Source organism: Vicugna pacos, chromosome 11 (genome assembly GCF_048564905.1).
Source record: "Vicugna pacos chromosome 11, VicPac4, whole genome shotgun sequence".
NCBI classification, from domain to species: domain Eukaryota; kingdom Metazoa; phylum Chordata; class Mammalia; order Artiodactyla; family Camelidae; genus Vicugna; species Vicugna pacos.
Window position 1 is genome coordinate 49,170,156 of NC_132997.1, and position 18,832 is coordinate 49,188,987.

The following is an 18,832-nucleotide window of genomic DNA, read 5'->3' on the forward strand; positions in this document are numbered from 1 at the left end:
GTAAGTATAATATAATTTTTGGTTAAATTAGTTATGGTAAGCAGAATAATGGCCCTCTCAAATATATCCATGGCCTAATCTTCTGGACCTGTGTGTTCCCTTATGTGGCAAAAAGGAATTAAGGTTAATAATCAGCTGATTTTTAAATAGGGAGATTATCCAGATGGGTTCCATGTAATTAAAGGGATTGTTAAAATTGGCAGAGGGAGGCAGAAGAGATGTTATGTGAGTAGGACTCAATCTCTGTTGCTGGTTTTGAATGTGGAGGAAAGAGTACCATAAGCAGAGGCATGCAGGTGTCCTTTATAATTTGGAAGAGGAAAGGAAACATTCTGCCCCAGAACCAGAAGGGAACAGTAGCCTTGCTTGCCACCACCATGATTTTAGCCCAGTGAGAATGTGTTGGACTTAAGTGTAAGATAATGAATTTCTGTTGTTTTAAGCCACTGAATTTGTGGTAGTTTGTTACCACAGTACTACATCAATATCTCATTGTTTACATTATTATAATTTTGTAAATATGTTCACAGTTAAGCCATGTAGTAATACATTTCTTTTATTACACAAAGTTTATTTTTCCTAGTGTAACTTCTTTTTGTTTTGTTTTATTTTTTGGAAATAATTCTTACAGTTATTTATTACTGTTTTTCTGTGTGAAAGCACAGAGCTAAGTGTCAAGACTAGGTTTGAATGTCAGCTCAGTCTTTGTGTGATCTTAGGCAAGTTATTTATGCCCACATCTTTTTTGGAATTTTCTTTTCTTTTCTTTCTTTATTTTTAACACCTTTATTGTGGTATGGTTTCTGTACAGTAAGCTACACATATTTTAAGTGTACATTTTAGGGGAAATTTTTATTGAGATAATTGTAGATTCACATGCAGCTGTAAGAAATAATACAGAGAGATCCCATGTATGCTTTGTCCAGTTTCCCAAAATGGTAACTTTTTACAAAACTACAGTATAATATTACAACCAGGATATTGACATTGATACATACTACTGGTCTAACTCAGATTTCCCCAGTTTTACTTATAGTGGGCTGGGTGTTTGTGTGCTTTCTGAATAATTTTTTTTACATGTATAGATTAATATATCCACCACTACAGCCAAGATACTAAACAGTTGTAAAACTACAAGTCTCCCTAGTATTGTTCCATAGGCACCCCGTACCCATCCCTGGCAACTACCAACCTGTCCTCCCTCTCTAAAATTTTATCATTTCAAAAGTGTTACGTAAATGGAATCATACAATATGTAATATTTTGGTGTTGCCTTTTTTCCCATTCAACATTATTTCCTGGAGATTTGCTTAGATTGTTGCAAGAATCAATACTTTTGTCCCTTTTTATTGCTGAGTACTATTCTATGATATGGATATGCAATCATTTGTTTAAACATTAACCTGTTTAAGGACATCTGGGCTGATTCCAGTTTTTGGCTGGTACAAAGAAAGCTGCTGTGAACATTTGTGTACAAGTTTTATATGAATATAAGTTTTCATTTCTTTGGAATACATGGTTAGGAGCGTAATTGCTTCATTGTATGGTAGTTGCATATTAGGTTTTTTTAAAGAAAAAACCTAATTCCTATTTCCTAAAGTGTCAGTAAAATAAATTTTACATTCCCATCAGCAGTGCATCAGTGATCCAGTTTCTTTGCACCCTCATGGACATTTGGTATTGTTACTTCTTTCTGTTTTAGCCATTCTGATAGATGGGTAGTAATATTGCATTATGGTTTTGATTTGCATTTCCCTGGTGGCTAATAATGTTAGACATCTTTTCATGTGCTTATTTGCCAATTGTACGTCCTTTTTGTTGAAGGCCTTTTCATTTCGTGTGCCCATTTTCTAATTAGATAGTTAGATTTTTTTACTATTAAATTTTGAGAGATCTTTGTATATTCTAAGTACTAGTCCTTTGCTGAATCTGTGTTTTGCAGATATTTTCTCCCAGTCAGTAGCTCATCTTTCATTCTTCCTCTGGGCTTTTATAGATCCAAAGTTTTAAATTTTGATAAAGTCCAATTTATCAGTTTTTCTTTCATAAATCAAGCTTTTGGTGTCAAGTCTAAGAACTCTTTGCCTAACTCTAGATCACAAAGATTTCCTTTTATTTATTTTTCCTAAAAGTTTTATAGTTTTATATTTTATATTTAAGGCCATGATCATTTGAATTTAATTTTTATATAAGGTGTTAAGCTCAAGTTGAATTCATTTCTTTCCCTATGAATAATCAGTTGCTCCAGCACTATTTGTTGAAAGGGTTTTCCTTTCTCCATTAAATTGTTTTTGCACTTTTGTCAAAAATCAGTTAAGAATATTTATGTGGGGCTAATTTTGGGTTCTCTATTCTGTTTCATTATTCTATGTGCCAGTATCACACTGTTTTGATGACTGTATCTATGTTGTAAGCTTTATATTGGGTAGAGTCATTCCTTCCACTTTTTCTTCTTTAAAATTGTCTTACCAGTTCTAACAAATTTTTAATTTTTATCAAAATATTGAAAGTTCATACCCCTTGACTCCGTATTCTATTTGTTGGCATCAATCATTAAGGAAAATAAAGCTATATAATGTGAAAAAAATTTGTTTTAACAGTTCTGGAGTCTGCACCTTTTCATATAAATTTTAGAATAAGCTTGTTTATGTCTAAAAAAGTCTTGCTGGGATTTTGATAAGAATCACATTAAACTTATAGATTAATTTAAGGGGAATTAACATTTTTATCATGTTGAGTCTTTCAATCATTGAACAAGCCTGTTTATGTCTTCTTTGATTTCTTTCCTTGGCTTTTTATAATTTTCAGCTTACAGACCCTGCACATGTTTTTGATAAATGCATACTTAAATATTTACTTTTCTTTAGAGTGATTGTAAATGGTAATGTGTTTTTAATTTTGGTTTCTACACATCTATTGTTAGTATAGTTGACCCTTGAACAACAGAGGTTTGAAGCTATGCAGTTTCACTTATACATAGATGTTTTTCAATAGTATGTACTATAATACTACACAGTCCTCCGTTGGTTGAATCCGAGGATATGGAACCGCATCTACCGGAGGGCACTGGAAAGTTATATAAAAATAGAGTTACATGTGGATTTTTCACTGCTCAGGGAGGCGGATGGGGAGTAGGAGGCAGATGGGGAGTGGGAGGCGGGGGTCCAAATCCCTAACCCCTGCATTCTTCAAAGGTCTCCTGTATATAGAAATGCGATTGATTTTTGTGTGTTGATCTTATATCTTGCAATCTTGTTATTACTTCTAGGAGTGTTTTTATAGATTCCTTGGGATTTATTATTTAGACAGTCATGTCATTTGCAAATAGTTTTATTTCTTCTTTTGCAATCAGTATGCCTTTTATTTCTCCTTCTTGCCTATTACATTGCTTAGAACTTCTAATATTGTGTTGAATAAGAATAGTGAGAGCAGACATCCTTACTTTGTTCCCAGCCTTAGGGGAAAAGTATTTAACATTTCATCATTAAGTGTCATGTTAGCTGTAGGTTTTTGGGTAGATGCTTTTTTTTTAAATCAAGTTGTAACCACATATTTAACACATTTCAGCTGAAATCGTATTTCTTATGCAATACTTTTCCAGATTCCCCCAAGGTAGTATTTACCCTCCATGTTTCAATAGCATTCTGCATAAATTACTATTACTGAATTCTTACTTAATTGTATTGTGGTTGATTTGTGTTTATCCACCCGTCCCTATCCTTCTCAGACACATATAGCCTCTAGGCTATGAAGACAGAGTCTGTTTTTTTCTTTTTCCCTCTTTTTTTTTTTTAATGAGGGGGAGGTAATTAGGTTTATTTATTTATATTTGAAGGAGGTACTGGGGATTGAACCCAGGACCTCATTCATGCTAAGCATGCACTCTACCGCTTGAGCTATACCCTCCCCGCTAGAGTCTGTTTTATTTATATCACTAGCTTAGAACAGTGTGCTTGGCACCACTGAATTGTTTGATTGAATGAAGGAGTGAATGAATGAATAATTGAGCAAGAGAATGAGAAACTCTCTGTCACAAGGCCTAAGATAGTTTTAGTGATAAGAGCATGAACTTGGTTGTTTATCTATTTTATATATAGTAGTTAGTATCTGCAAATCTCAAATATTAAAAAAAAAAAAGGGCATGAACTTTGGAGCCAGACAGAATTCAAATCCCAGCCCTTCAATTTAATACTATTGTGCGAAGCTGGTCAAATTACTTAATATTTCTGAACCTTAGTTCTCTTATCTGTGAAATTAAGATAATAGTAACTTACCTGAACAAATTAAGTGAAATAATACATGTTAATTCCTAGCACAGTAGCTATCTTGTAGTAGGTACTTGAATTTTAGTTTCTTTTTTTTCTTCATTGAACTGTTTTATGTATTAAATGATAGTGATATTAAAGTCAGTGTGAACTGTATAAAGTTATTTCAAATGTTCGTGTTTGTGTTAAAAACAGTCAAACTAATTTTGGTTATGTTGGTTTAAGGGGAAAAATAGACACATGAGAAAATGGAGAAAGTTTGAATAACTTTTGTTGAGCAATACCATGTGCCAAACACTATGCTCAACACTTTGTATGCAGTAACCCATTTAATCTTTATAATAACCCAATAAAGCATATATTTCCTCTGAAGGATTATTTCTGAGTTTTTAACTTATAATTTTCTTATTTCCATCCTTTTTGAATAAACCTCAGGACTGGGGCTAATGCAATTTAATGCAGATTTTAAACTTTGTATAGAATATGACAAATAATAATTATTTTATTTCTAAGAAATCATCTTAGTATTTGGGGACTATGTTCTTTTTTTCAGCAAACCTTAGTGATGATATTTACAGCATACATTGAACATATTGGAGGTTCAGTTCCAGACCACCACAATAAAGTGAATACTGCAATAAAGTGAGTTATGTGAATTTTTTTAGTTCACATATAAAAGTTATATTTGCAATATATTGTAGTCTATTGAGTGTGCTATAGCGTTATGTTTAAAAAATGTACATACCTTAATTAAAAAATACTTAATTGCTAAAAAATGTTAACCATGATCTGAGACTTCAGCGAATTGTAATCCTTTTGCTGGTGGAGGGTCTTGCACTGATGTTGACAGCTGCTGCCTGATTAGGGTGATGATTGCTGAAGGTTAGAGTGGTGGTGACGATTTCTTAAGACAACAAGGAAGTTTACCACATTGCTTGACTCTACCTTCTACAGACAACTTCTCTGTGGTCTGCAATACCCTGTGATTGCATTTTACCCACAGTAGAACTTCTTTCAGAATGGAATCAGTCTTCTTAAGCCCTGCTGCTGCTTTATCAACTAAGTTTATGCACTCTTCTAATCCTTGGTTGTTATTCCAAAAGTCTTCACAGCATCTTCACCAGGAGTAGATTCCATCTCAAGAAACCACTTTCTTTGCTCATCCATGAGAAGTAACTCCTTATTCCTTCAAGTTTTATCGTGAACACCTTAAGGTCGTCTATGAAGGTTGGAATCAGTCTCTTCCAAACTCCTGTTAATGTTGATATTTGACCTCTTCCCATGAGTCTAGAGTATTCTTTATGGCATCTAGAATGATGAATCCTTTCCAGAAGGTTTTCAATTGATTTTGCCCAGATCCATTAGAGGAACCACTATCTATGGCAGCAATAGGCTTACAAAATATATTTCTTTTTCTTTTTAAAAAATATTAATTTTATTTTATTTTTATATAATCTTTAAAGGTTACTTTCCACTTACAGTTATTATAAAATATTGGTTATGTTCTGCATATTGTACAATACATCCTTGAGCCTGTCTTATACCCAGTAGTTTATACCTCCCACTCCCAACCTCAAAATGTATTTATTAAATAATAAGACTTGAAAGTCAGATTTACTCCTTGATCCATGAGCTGCAGAATGGATGTTGTGTTAGCAAGCAGGAAAACAACATTAATCTCTTTGTACATCTCAAGAGCTCTTTGGTGACCAGGTGCATTGTCAGTGAGCAGTATTTTGAAAAGAATCTTTTTTTCTGAGCCATAGATCTCAATAGTGAACTTAAAATATTCAGTAAACCATGCTGTAAACAGATGTGCTGTCACCCAGGCTTTGTTTTTCCTTAAAGATCATGGGCAGAGTAGACTCAGAATAATTCTTAAGGACATAATTCTTAAGGACCATAAGTCTTAAGGATTTTTGGAATGGTAAATGAGTACTGGCTTCAACTTAAAGTTACTAGCTGTATTGAAACCAAGCAGGACCCTGTGGGGCCTTCCCGGGTACAAAAGCCCCTCCACCTCCTGTTTCTTGTTTGTAGAAAAAGGCTTTAGTCTTCTAGGCCTCCCTGGACTCAAGCAGTTACTAATTAGAGAAGTGAGGGAATGCAGAAACAAAGGAAAAGCAGTCAAGCAAGAAAAGTAATGATAATTTAAATAATAGTTCAGCAATAAAACAGAATCACTGGATTCCTGGTTCCTCTTCAAGGGATATAGATAATAGTCTGATGCATATCTTTGAGTTATTCTCCAGAAACTAAGACCCCCCCAGCCAGGTGGTGGATGATGACTACATTCTAACCACAAGCACTAGACCTTAGACTGGTTGGAACCAGAAGGCTGATGGTTAAATTCCTGAAACATCACCTTGTTACCTCACCACCAACCAATCAGAAGAAGGTCCACTGGCTGATTGTGCACACTGCAACCTTTACCTCTAATGTTTCTTTTAAAAACCCTTGCATGAAAGCCATTGGGGAGTTCGGGTCTTTTGATCAGAAGCTATCTGATCTTCTTTCTTAGCACCTTGCAATAAATGCTGTATTTTTCTTTACCACAACTTGATGTCAGTAGATTGGCTTTGCTGTGTGTTGGGCAAGTGGACCCGAGTTTGGTTTGGTAACAGCATTAGCCCACAACAAGAGAATCAGCCTATCCTTTGAAGCTTTGAAGCCAGGTAGTAACTTCTCTATAGCTGTGAAAGCCCTGGATGGAATTTTCTTCTAATAGAAAGTTGTTTTGTCTACCTTGATAATCTGTTGTTTAGTGTAGCCGCATTCATTGTGGTAGCTACACCTCCTGGGTAACTTGCTGCTGCTTCTACTCCTACTTCATCTTGAATTTTTGTGTTGTGGGGGTGACTTCTTCCCTTAAACATCATGAACCAACCTCTGCTTAGCTTCAGACGTTTCTTCTGCAGCTTCCTTACCTCTCAGCCTTCATAGAATTGAAGAGAGGTTGGGCCTGGCTCTGGATTAGGCTTTGGATTAAGGGAATGTTGTGGCTGGTTTGATCTTGTATCCAGACCAATACAGTTTTCTCCATATCAGCAATAAGGCTGTTTCACTTTCTTATCATTCATGTGTTCATTGGAGTAGCACTTTTAGTTTCTTTTAAGAACTTTTCCTTTGCACTCATAATTTGGCTAACTGGTACAAAAGGAGTGGCTTTCAGGTTATCTCGACTCGTGACATGCCTTCCTCACTAAGCTAAATCATTTCTACCTTTTGATTTAAAGTCAGAGACGTGTGACTCTATCTTTCACTTGAACGCTTAAAGGCCAGTATGGGGTTATTAATCGGCCTGATTTCAATATTGTTGTCTCTCAGGGCGTAGAGAACCTTGAGGAGAGGGAGACAGATGAGAGAATGGCTGGTCGGTGAAACAGTCAGAGCAAAGCAACATTTATCAAATTTGCTGTGTTATGTGGGCATAGTTTGTGGCGTCCCCAAATAAAAACAATAGTGACATCAAAGGTCACTGATCACAGATCACCATAACAAATATTATAATAATGAAAAAGTTTGAAATATTGTGAAAATTACCAAAATGTGACACAGAGACATGAAGTGAGCAAATGCTGTTGGAAAAATAGTGCCAGTAGACATGGTTAATACCAGGTAGCCTGCCACAAAGCTTCAATTGTAAAAAACTCAGTGTCTGCAAAGTGCATTAAAGCAAAGCACAATAAAATGAGATGGTTCTGTACTTTCTACTTCCTTCTCTAGGAGTACACTAGCTACCCATAATATATTAGGATCTTAAGGTGTATGAAACTGATCAGAGAAACTGATCAGTTTTTTTCAACAATTATCACCTATAAAGTTAGAATTGATTTTTAAAAGAGGAGAAAAGCAACAGACCGTTTGAATTAGGATTTAAATGTTTCTCACCCAATACTTTATGATCAGGTTAAGATCTATTTTGATTAGTTCTGTATTTAAAACAAAAAAAATTTTTTTTTTAGAAAATTGTGGTAAAACACAACATGGAAATTGCCACCTAACCTTTTATAAGTATACATTTCAGTAGTATTAAACATATTCACATTGTTGTGCAACCAGTCTCCTGAACTCTTCTCATTTTATAAAACTGAAATTCAGTACCCATTTAACAACTCCCCATTCCTCCCTCCCCACAGTGCTTAGTAACCACCATTCTACTTTCTGTTTCTGAATCTGATACATCGAGGTACATAATATTAATAGAATCAGAGTATTTGTCCTTTGTGCATTCCTTATTTCGCTTAGCACAATGTTTTCAAGGTTCATCCATGTTTGTAGCATGTGTCAGAATTTCCTTCCTTTTTAAGGCTGAATAATATTCCAGTATGTGTATATCACGTTTTGCTTATCCATTGACTTGGATTGCTTCCATATTTTGGCTATTGTAAATAATCTGCTATGAACAATGGTGTGCAATGATCTCATTGTGAACCTGCTTTCAATTCTTTTTTTCTTTTTTTCCTCCAATTTTACTGAGATATAATTGACATACAACATTCTACATTTCTAAACTTCTACAAGTTGTAATAATGATCTGATTCACATATATCATGAAATGATTATCACAATAAGTTTAGTAAACATCTATCATCTCATGTAGATACAAAATAAATAGAAAAAAAGAACTTTTCATTCATAAGAATGCTTAGGATTTACTTCCTTAACAAATTTCGTATATAGCATACAACAGTACAACAGTTAATTATATTTATCATGTTGTATATTACATTCCCTAGTGCTTATTTATCTTATGACTAGAAGTTTTTACCTTTTGCCTGCCTTCATTCAATTCTCTCTCCTCCCCACCCCTACCTCTAGGAACCGCAAATCTCATCTCTTTTTCTATAAGTTTGAAGTATAATTGATCTATAACACTGTTAGTTTCTGTTGCACAACATAGTGATTCAATACTTCTATGTATTTCAAAATGATCACCACACTTAAGTCTAGTTATGATGTGTCATCATACGAAGATATTACACAGTTGACTATATTCTCACGTTGTACATTTCATACCCGCAACTCATTTATTTTGCAACTGGAAGTTTGTACGTCTTAATATCCCTTATCTATTTATTTTCTCTTCCCAGCCCCCTTCCCTCTGGAAACCACTTAATTGTTCTCTGTATCTATAATTCTGTTTCTGTTTTGTTACGTTTGTTAGTTTTGTTTTTTTAGATTCCACATATAAGTGAAATCATTCATCTTTTGATCTCTTCTCTGGTAATTTGATGACTATCTTTAGTGTTCTGTTTGGATTCCTTTCTCTTTTTTGTGTATCTATTATAGATTTTTGGCTGTGGTTACCATGAGGTTTATTTATAGCTCTCTTTCTCTCTCTCTCTCTATATATGAATGATTTTTTAAAGTTACTGATCTCTTAAGTTCAAATGCATTTTAACAATCCTGCATTTTAATACCCCTCACCCATGTTTACTGTTTTTAACATATTTTACATGTTTTTGTTGTGCATATCCCTTAACTACTTTTTGTGCTTATAGATGGTTTTACTACTTTTGTCTTTTAACCTTCCTACTAGCTTTACACGTGGTTGATTTACTACCTTTACCAATGAGATTTTTTTTTTTTTGTAGTTTTCATATTTCTAGTTGTGGACTTTTTTCACTTAGAGAAGTCTGCTTAACATTTCTGTAAAGCTGGTTTGGGGTTGCTGAACACTTTTAGCTTTTGCTGGCCTGTAAAACTTGTGCTCTAGGGTTGCCCCTCTAGGCAGGCTGACTACTGTGGGCAGTCTGGTAGGTATGACTGACCCTGTCTCTGGTTGTTTGCCAGGCTCTGATTTGTGCAGAGGCTACTTGGCTGCTGGTGGGTGAGACTGGGTCACGAGGTGACTGACTGTGGGATCGTGGAGCTAGTGTTGGCACACTGGTAGGTGGAGCCATGTTCTGGGGTGGGTGGTTGCAGGGCTGAGAGTCCTGGATCTAGTGTTGGCCTGCTTGTAGGTAGAGTTGGTTCCTGCCAAGGCTGGCTGTGGGGGCTGGGGTGTCCCAAAGTTGGTGTTGGTCCGCCGGTGAGTGAGGCTGCATCCTGGGGCAGCCAGTTGAAGGGTCTAAGGTGCCTCAGAGCTGGTGTTGGACTTCTGGTAAGTGGGGCCAGGGCTCAGGGGGTCCTGGGGCTAGTGCCAGCTCACTGGTGGGTGAGGCAGGTTCCTGATATGGCTGCTATGGGTTCTGGGGTGTCTTAAAGCTGACTTTAGTCTACTGGTGGTTGGTGGAGTTGGCTGGCTGAGGTGCTCAAGGTGTCCTAGAGCTGGTATTGGCCTACTGGTGGGCACGGTAGGGACCTAGTGGATCCTGGGGCTGGTGCCTACCCACTGGTGGTTGAGGCTGGTCCTCAGGCTAGTGCTGGCCCACTGGTGGACAATGCTGTGTCCTAGGGTCTCTGGCTATGGGAACCCCAGGGTCCTGGGCTAGTTCAGGTGTACTGGTTGGTGGGGCCAGGTTCTAGGCCCTCTGGTGGGCAGGAATGAGTCCCTGTGAAGCTAATGGGCTCAAGGAGTCTTAAGGCAGTCAGCCTGCTGGTGGGTGGGGCTCTTGGCTAGCTGCTTGGCCTGTGACGTCCAGTGCTGGTGCTGATAGGCTGGTAGGCGGGGCTGGGTGTCAGCATTAATAAACTAAAGGGAGGATTCCAAATTGGCATTTGCCAGCACTAGTGTCCATGTGGTAGAATGAGCTCCTCCAAATGGCTGCTGCAAGTGTCTGTGTCCCTAAAATCAGCTCCATTTGCCTCCTGCCTCTAAAGAGGCTCTCCAAGAACAACAGGTGTTTCTGACCCAGGCTCTTCTCAAATTACTGCTTCTGCCCTGGGTCCCATAGTGTGTGAGATTTTGTGTGTGCCCTTTTAAGAGTGGAGTGTCTATTTCTCACAGCCTTCTGCCTCTCACGAAAGTAAGCCCCACTGGCCTTCAAAGCCAAACATTGTGGGGCTTATCTTCCTGGTGCAGGACCCTGGCCTGGGGAGCCCATGTGGGACTCAGACTCCTAGCTCCTTGGGGAGAGTCTCTGCAATTGTAATTATCCTCCCATTTGTGGGTTGCCCACCTGGGGGTATGATTCTTGACTATATCGCTTCACCACCCCTCCCACCTATCTTGTTGTGGTTTCTTCTTAATATCGTTAGTTGTAGGAGATCTTTTCTGCTGGTCTTCTGGTTTTTCTCATCAGTAGTTCCTCTGTAAGTAGTTGGAATTTTAATGTGCCCATGGGAGGTGAGTTCAGAGTCTTCCTGCTCCACCATCTTGGCCACTCCTCTCAGTTCTTTTGGATGTATACCCAAAAGTGGAATTACTGGATCATATGATAATTCCATTTTTAATTTTTTGAGGCATTGCCATACCATTTTCTGTAGTGGCTTCACCATTTCATATTCCCACCAGTGGTTCCAATTTCTCTATATCATCATCAACAAATGTGTTTTTGCTAGTAGCCATTCTAAAGAGTATGAGATAGTATCTTATTATGCTTTTGATTTGCATTTCCCCAATGACTTGTTTGTTTAATTTTTAAAATATATTTTTATTGAAATATAGTTAGTTTACAATGTGTCAATTTCTGGTGTACAGCATAATATTTCAGTCATATAGGGACACACAGATATTTGTTTTCATATTCTCTTTCACCATAAGTTACTACAAGATATTGAATATAGCTCCATATGCTATACAGTATAAACTTGCTGTTTATCTATTTTTTATATATTAGTTAGTATCTGCAAATCTCAAACTCCCAATTTATCCCTTCCCATCCCCTTTCGCCTTGGTAACCGTAAGTTTGTTTTTTGTCTGTGAGTCTCTATTTTATAAATAAGTTCTTTTTTTTTTTTTCTTCAAGATTCCACATATAAGTTATATCATATGGTGTTTTCCTTTCTCTTTCTGGCTTACTTCACTTAGAATGACGATCTCCAGAACCATTCATGTTGCTGCAAGTGACATTGTTTTATTCTTCTTTTATGACTGAGTAGTATTCCATTGTGTAAAAATATTCCACAACTTTTTTTTTAGGTGTACTAATTGTTTATTTTAATTTAATTTAATTTTATTGAGTTATGGTCAGTTTACAATGTTGTGTCAATTTCCAGTGTAGAGCACAATTTTTCACTCATGCATGAACATACATATATCCATTTTCACATTCTTTTTCACTGTGACCTACCACAAGATCTTGTATATATTTCCCTGTTCTATACAGTATAAACTTGTTTATGTATTCTATATATACCTGTCAGTATCTACAAATTTCAAACTCCCAGTCTGTCCCTTCCCACCTCCCTACCCGCTGGCAGCCACGAGTTTGTATTCTTTGTCTATGAGTCTGTTTCTGTTTTGTATTTAAGTTCATTTGCTGCCTTCTTCTTCTTCTTCTTCTTCTTCTTCTTCTTCTTCTTCTTCTTCTTCTTCTTCTTCTTCTTCTTCTTCTTCTTCTTCTTCTTCTTCTTCTTCTTCTTCTTCTTCTTCTTCTTCTTCTTCTTCTTCTTCTTCTCCTTCTCCTTCTCCTTCTCCTTCTCCTTCTTCTTCTTCTTTCTTCTTCTTCTTCTTCTTCTTCTTCTTCTTCTTCTTCTTCTTCTTCTTCTTCTTCTTCTTCTTCTTCTTCTTCTTCTTCTTCTTTCTTCTTCTTCTCCTTCTCCTTCTCCTTCTTCTTCTTCTTCTTCTTCTTCTCCTCCTTCTCCTTCTCCTTCTTCTCCTTCTCCTTCTTCTTCTTCTTCCTTCTTTCTTCTTTCTTCTTTCTTCTTCTTCTCCTTCTTCCTCTTCCTCTTCTTCTTTCTCCTTCTTCCTCTCCTTCTTCCTCTTCTTCCTTTCTTTCTTTCTTCTTTCTTCTTTCTCCTTCTCCTTCTTATTCTTTCTTCTTCTTTTTTTTAGATTCTACATATGAGCAATATTGTATGATATTTTTCTTTCTTTTTCTGGCTTACTTCACTTAGAGTGACATTCTCCAGGAGCATCCATGTTGCTGCAAATGGCATTATGTTGTCATTTTTATGGCTGAATAGTATTCCATTGTATAAATATACCACAACTTTTTTATCCAGTCATCTGTCAATGGACATAAAGGTTTTTTCCATGTCTTGGCTATTGTAAATTCCCTAATGACTTGTGATGTTGAACATCTTTCCATGTGTTTATTGGCCATTTGTATATCTTCTTTGAAGAAATGTCTGTTCAGGTCCTTTGTGCACTTTCAAATTGCTTGTTTTTAAGTTGTAGGAATTCTTTATATATTTTGGATTATTAACTCCTTATCAGATAAGTGATTTACAAAAATTTTCTCCCTTTCTGTGGGGTGACTTTTTACTGTTGATTGTATCCTTAGATTCTCAGAAGTTCTCTGTTTAAAAATTTTTGTTATTTATTATTTAAGACATTTTAAAATAATAATATAATAAGCATCCTTATGTCTACCATTCAACAAATTAAACATTACTAAATAAGTTGAAGGCCCCTGGGTTTCCCCTTCTTGATCACAAGTCCCTTACCATCTCTCAAATGTAACCACTAATGAATTTGATGTTTCTCTGACTAGTTTATATTCCTAAGTCAGCCTGTTAGTATATTAAAAGCTTATCATGACAAAAGTAAAAATACTGCAGAGGTCCTATGGAAAGCTAAGGTGGGAAGGGTTATTTCTTAGATATGTATATATATTTAAGCTCAAAGCCCAGTTCACCACTCTGTCTGATAGTTTTATATAATAGATGCACAGAAATATGTGTTGAATGACTATTTGGTGCCCAGGTACTTCTGATTGAAGATAATTAGTACCAGAATCAGTCACATCATTTTGAAATGAAGTCTACATATCTTTTGAGTTAAGATTGTCATGTACTTTACCAATAAGTAGACAGCTACAGCAGACTAATTGTTTTCTTAGAAGTAGTGAAACTAAGGGGCAGACTTGAATTTGGAGCATTTAGCTCCAACTGCTTATAGTGCATTTAGCTGCCTTGGTTAATTGAGACTTGTAGACAGGACAAACAGAGTACGAGAGGTGTAGGAGCATACCATTCCTGGTTTAGGAAGATGACTTGTAAATTCTGAAAAGAGGGGTGCTTTTGGTTGGGTGTGACTGTGGGCAAGGACCTGTTGAAATAAATAGGTAGTGGTGAAGGACCTGACCTTCATTACAAGCTGAAAATGAAGTGAGGCCTCTACTGAGGCCATAATGGGAGCAGCAGCAGGTGCTGCTACTGACACTGCCGCCTGAACTTGGTGGCTGTATGAGGTGGCCAGAGCAGGAAATGATTCTGTGGCACTAGGCGTGTGTAGGGAAGGATTTGTTCTGGTTCTGGCCAAGTGCTTACACAGGTTGTGGGTGTCACTTTAAACACACAAAGACCTGCTGGCTGGAGGAGGAGCAGCTTCCTGAGGATCAGGTGCACATCTGAAGGGATGAGCTCATCCTTCTAACCAGACCTGCTCTAGATGCTGAGTAAATATTTTCCTAACTGCAAGTCCTGCAGCTGGGAGAAGCAGGAAATGGGTGAAGCTTCAGGCACTTTGTGAGTAATAACAACTACAACAAAAAGAAGCAATTTGGGAACTCTTTTGAAACACGTGGCTGTGAATATCAAGTTGAAGGTGACACACATGCATACTCAGTTTTTCTCAAAGTTGAGGATTGTGGTAAAGTGTATGGTGGGTTGAGGAAAGCTTTGGTATGTCTAACTTTATTCTAGTGATTCTTTTTGAGGTGACTTAATAATTTGTTTCCTATACTGTGTGTTATTTTGCTGCTTTGGGAAATAAGAATCCTGAGGGCCTCTCTTTAATTTCTGAGGATCTCTATGGGTTTTTTTTTTGTTTTTATTTTGAGCTTTAGTTAATGGGACTTTCCCCACTTCTGAAGTCCACTGTGCTGACTTTCAGAGCCATATGCATGATTCTATTTTGTTTTTTGTTTTAATTTATCTAAACTATTCACTTTATGTAAACTTTATCTTTAAAATTAAGTTGGTTTAAAAAAAAGAAATATCAATTTTTTTTAAATAATAGACTTTATTTTTTTAGTGCAGTTTCAGGTTTATAGCAGAATTGAGCAGAAAATACAGGGTTCTTACATAGCCCTCCCCACCCACACATATATACTCCCCTACCCTCAACATCCCTCATCATTGTGGCATAGTTGATACAATCTGTGAACCAACATGGACACATTATTATTAACCAAAGTCCATAGTTTACATTAGGGTTCACCCTTGATGTACATTCTATGGGCTTTGACAAATGCATAATGACATGTAGCCACCACTATAGTATCATACAGAAAAATTTCATTGCCCTAAAAATCCCTTGTGCTCCATCTACTCATCTCTCCCTCCCTCCCTCTCTCCAAACCCATGGAAACCACGATCTTTTTATTGTTTCTGTAGCTGTGCGTTTTCCAAAATGTCATTTGGTTGAAATTGTACAGTTTATAACCTTTTCAGACTGGTTTCTTTCATTTAGTAATATGTCTTTTAAGTTTCTTCCGTGTCTTTCATGGCTTGATAGCTCATTTTTTAATTTTCTTACTGTATACATATTTTTAAATTTACATATATGTACTGTTCATTGTTTCTAAGAACGTTTAGAGCTTTAGCTTTTTAAACTTACATAGTTATCAAAGGAATGAATCCAACCACAAAATAAAAATTAATTTAAAAATATACATACACCTTGCTATTAACAGCAACATTATTTATAATTGCCAAGATACGGAAGCATCCTAAGTGCACATCAACAGTTAAGCAGGTAATGAAGAAGCAGCATACATATATGTAATGGAATACAACTCACTCATAAGAAAGGAGGATACTTTGCCATTTGCAGCCCTTCATTCACTTTTTTTTTTCACTTCAAAAATCAGAATTTTATAACTGGCAGAGACATTTCCATTACATCAAACACAACAAAACACCTAGAAATAAACTTAACCAAGGAGATTACCTATACTCTGAAAACCAAAATGACACAAAGAAATGGAAAGATTTCTTGTGTTCTTAGATTGGAAGAATCAACACTATCAAAATGGCCACACTACCCAAAGCAATCCACAGACCTGTCAAATACTCATGACATTCCTCACAGAACTAGAACAAACAATTCCAAAATGTATAAGGAACCACAAAAGACCCCAAACAGCCAAAACAATCTTTTGTAGGTCTTTTTTTTTTCTCTTTCTTCTTTTTGTTCTCTTTTCTTATGGTTTGATGACTAGAGAAGGTCCTTTAACATTTGTTGTAAAGCTGGTTTGGTGGTGCTGAAAGCTTTCAGCTTTTGTTTATCTGTGAAGCTTTTGATTTCTCCATCAAGTCTGAACGAGAGCCTTGCTGGATAGAGTATTCTTGGTTGTAAGTTTTCCCTTTTCATCACTTTAAATATATTGTGCCACTCTATTCTGGCCTATAAAGTTTCTGCTGAAAAATCAGCTGATAACCTTATGTTAGTTCCCTTGTATATTATTTGTTGCTTTTCTTTTGCTAATTTTAATATTTTCTCCTTATCCTTCATTTTGACAATTTGATGACTATGTGCCTTGGTGTGTTCCTCTTTGGGTTGATCCTGTGTGGTACTCTGCGCTTCCTGGACTTGGTGACTGTTTCTTTTCCCAAGCTGGGGAAGTTTTCAGTGGTTATCTCTCCAAAAATTTTCTCAGGTCCTTTCTCCCTCTCTTCTCTTTCTGGGACCCCTATAATGCGAATATTGGAGCGCTTCATGTTGTCCCAGAGTCCTCTTAAACTATCCTCATTTCTTACTGTTCTTTTTTCTGTTTTCTATTCTGATGTAGTGATTTCCACTACTATGTCTTCTAGCTCACTGATCTGTTCTTCTGCCTTCTTTAGTCTATTCTTGGTTCCTTCTAGTGTGTTATTCATTTCAGTGATTTTATTCTTCAACTCTGTTTGGGTATTATTTATATTTTCCAACTCTTTGCTAAAGACTTCACTCTGTGCATCTATACTCCTCTTGAGTTCTCTGAACATCTTGGCCATCATTACTTTAAACTCTTTCTCAGATAAATTGCTTATCTCCTCATCACTTATTTCTTCTTCTAGGATTTTATCTTGTGCCTTGGCCTGGAAATTATTCCTTTGCCGCCTCATATTGTCTATATTTCTATGTGTTTGTGGATTCCTTCCGCAGGCTTTGGGATTGTTGTTTTCTTATTTCTAGTTTCGGCCCCTGGTGGATGAGGCTGGACTAGAGGCTTATGCAGGGTTCCTAGCAAGAGGAGCCGGTGCCTGCCCACTGCTGGGTGAAGCTTGTTCCTGGACCTCTGGTGTGGATAGGGCCGTGTCTAGAGGCCTTTGTGGCTTAGAAAGTCTGCTAATGGGTGGGGCTGTGTTCCTACCCTGTATGTTATTTGGCCTGAGGCTTCCCTACAGGCTTTTGGGTGGGGCTCGTCTTGGTGCTAATGAGCCAATCAAGATGAAAGCTCATGTGATGAACACTCTGAGGATGTTTGCCAACGGCTTTTATGTCCCCTGAGTGAGCTGCAGCCATCACCCACATCCCCCATGTCCCCAGAAGACCCTCCAAATCCAGCAGGCAGGCCTGTCCCAGGTTCCTATGAAATCACTGCCTCTGCCCTTGGACCTGGTGCACATGAGTTTCCTTGTATGCTTCACAAGCAATTGGAGTCTCCGTTTCCCCCAGTCCCATGGGGCTTCTGGCACCAAGCCCTGCTGGCCTTCAAAACCAGATGTCCTGGGGTCTCCTCTTCCCAATGCTGGAACCCGAGCTAGGGAGCCTGATGTGGGGCTTAGAGCTCTCACTTCTGTGGGAGGGCCTCTGCCACTTCACTGTTCTTCAGCTTGTGGGTCACACATCTTGGGGGATATAGGGCCCAATTATATTGTGAGCATGCCCCTCCTACCATCCTGCTGTGGTTCCCTCTTTATGTTTCCAGTTGCAAAAGATCTTTTTTACTAGGTGCCAGTCTTTTTTCAATGGTTGTTTAGCATTCAGTTGTGGTTTTATTGTAGCATGAGGAGAGGTGAGCTCGTGGTCCTACTACTCTGTCATCTTCTCAATTTTTTTTATTAATCTTTTTTATTCTGAGATACTTCTCACAATTGACACAGAGCTGGAGAGATCTGATATACTCGCTACCCAGTTTCCCCCAATGGTAACATCTTGCAAAGCTTGGTGTAATACTACCACCAGGATATTGACAGTGATGCAGTGAAGGTACAGAATATTTTCATCAACACAGGATCCATCATATTGCCTTTTTACAGCTATACCCACTTCCTTTACACCTCACCCACTCCTTAACCCCTGTTGACCACTAATTGAAAAAGTCAATTTTTAAGAAGTTTTTTGTGCCATCTTACGTAGTTTTGTATCAGAGATCTACATGGCCTTATGAAAAGAGCCCTAGACTGCAGTAGGAGATTTGGGTTCATTATCATTATAAGCTCTTTGACCTTAGGTTAATAATTTAAATTTCTTTGTGCTTCAGTTCCCCTGTGTATAAAGTAGGATAGTGTTATATTAATTTCTATCTAACCTATTTATAGGATTTTTGAGAAATTATAAAGTTCTTTAGAAATAAGTACTGCATAGA

At 37.2% G+C, this 18,832-nt stretch overlaps 1 protein-coding gene across 18 annotated transcripts in view; it reads left to right on the plus strand.

The window, feature by feature from the left end:
- USP54 (ubiquitin specific peptidase 54) overlaps positions 1 to 18,832 on the plus strand; it is a 120,253-nt gene that overhangs the window by 12,303 nt on the left and 89,118 nt on the right. Inside the window, exon 1 of one of the 18 annotated variants that reach the window (XM_072971304.1) lies at positions 4,819 to 4,907. The exons of 15 other annotated variants lie outside the window; for them this stretch is intronic. The gene's annotated coding sequence lies outside the window, so the exon portion shown is untranslated. Of the gene's footprint in view, positions 1 to 4,818; positions 4,908 to 10,236; positions 10,372 to 18,832 lie in introns of those variants that run through there. 2 more of the 18 variants (XM_072971301.1, XM_072971303.1) reach the window with 2 other exon arrangements.